The following is a 2,132-nucleotide window of genomic DNA, read 5'->3' on the forward strand; positions in this document are numbered from 1 at the left end:
GTCCCTTATCTGATTTAGGATAGGTGAAGATCCTTTCCCAATCTGTTGGTGGTTTTTTTGTCTTATTGATGGTGTCTTTAGCCTTGCAGAAGCTTAACCTACAGAATCTGGTTGTACTTCTGAGCTGTCTCGGGTCACAAAACATATACTTGAGCTAGATACACACAGTCCGATACACACGCCTAAATAACCCTAAGATTTGATGAGTCAGAGAAAGATTGCTCCAGGTGTCATTTGATCACCATCCTGTTGGCTCTAAATTACACTTTTAGGAACCTGATCTACTTGTATATAAATAGGATACATAACTTTCTGTACTACATTTCTATGTATGCTATCTGCTTATGCAAAAGACATAAACACACACATTTATGCTCCCAAGTTAGAGAATACCAGTGCATCTTAATATCTTAGTGTTTACTTAAACACTAATTTGACTTTGATCTAAAATTAAAAATATGATACTTAATATTCTTTTGATAGATAAAGATTAAAGTAATACAGTTGATTCAAGTAATCCATTACTGAATACATAGGAAAGAGAGAAATGTCAGGAGTCATTCAATATGATCTACAGAAGGGATTCATTGACAGCTTAGTCACTAGAAATAAAAAAAGAATATTCACTTGTTTTTATCTAGAGTGAATGGTGAACGTGTCACTGAATAAGACATTGGTATTTCTTTGTAATAAATTTATATTTCTTTATATACTTATACAAAATTGTATTACGCATACATTAAATAACATTTTAAATTGTAATTTTGTAATAATTATATTAGGAAATATAGCTTTGGGGTCTGTTATTTCCTCTAAACTCATTTAATTTTTTAAATTCTATAGCCTACTTAATATTTCTACTTAATATCAATATTTCACAAAATGACTTGCTTTGATTCTATCACTTCTAGATTTGCTCTTACATTTTGTATTTAGAACTACACATCAGCATTTTGGAGAGGTGTTGGGAGAAGGACATACATGCATAACCTCTTTGCCATTATTTATGCCTATAACTTCTAAATTTCTTCCCTGATGTATTCAACATTAAGAAAATATTACTAATATCAACCCTCTGGAACTGTATGTACAATTCTGTGTGAATGGAATTTGTATAGAAGAACTTTCAGGATTCATTTGAATTGCAAAGAGACATAGTAGTCAGAAAGTTAAATATTCAAAGTGATAACAATGGGGTTGTGTTCTAAAATATAGGGTACCCAATTAAATATAGATAAGCTGCTGTTCCAGTGGCTACATCTACAAAGCCTATTATACCTAAAGCTCAGGAATCATTGCAAGAAGAGGGAGTAGAAAGGTTGTAAGAACCAAGGGATCAGGCAGTTTGCTGTGAGATTATGTCTCCTAGCAACATCAGCAGCTACATCCGTGAGGTCTCATCAACATGACTGCTGAACAGGAATAATAGACATGCCAAAATTGATGGGGGAAAGTCTATGAGTCCTCAATCCCACACAAAGATGTGTACACATCTAAGAAAATCTGGTTGCAGTAAAAATAGTCTTCTCCACAGAAGAACACACCAGTTGGTTAACCAATACCAAATGGTCAGCTCTGAAAACATCAATAGAACAAACATTATGCATACTGATCAGGTTGTGTTTATTTATTTAGGAATGTGTGTGTGAGAGAGAGAGAGACAGACAGACAGACAGATAGACAGACAGAGACAGAGACACACAGAGAGAGAGATAGAGAGAGAACAATGAAAAATAAAGAAATAGAAGCCATGAATTTTAGAGGAGCAAGGAGGAATATATTGGAAGGTTTGGAGGGAAGGAAGAGAAGTGGACGTAATGTAAGATTATGTTATAATCTTAAAAAAGACATAATTTTTTTGTTGAAAATAGATTTTTTTCGTATAATATATTCTGGTTACAATTTCCCCTTTCCCTTTCCCTCCCCCTCCCAGTTCCTTTCCACCTCTCTTCTCATTTGGATCCACACCTTTTCTGTCTTTCCCTAGAAAACAATAGGCATCCAAGAAATAATAATAAAATAAAAAGAAAAACAAACAAATAAGAAAAGAACAAGACAATCAGACAAGAAAAGGAACCAAAGAGAAAGCACAGGGAATACACAGAGATGCAGACACATACATTCACACACAC

This window comes from Mus caroli, chromosome 12 (assembly GCF_900094665.2).
Source record: "Mus caroli chromosome 12, CAROLI_EIJ_v1.1, whole genome shotgun sequence".
Taxonomy (NCBI): domain Eukaryota; kingdom Metazoa; phylum Chordata; class Mammalia; order Rodentia; family Muridae; genus Mus; species Mus caroli.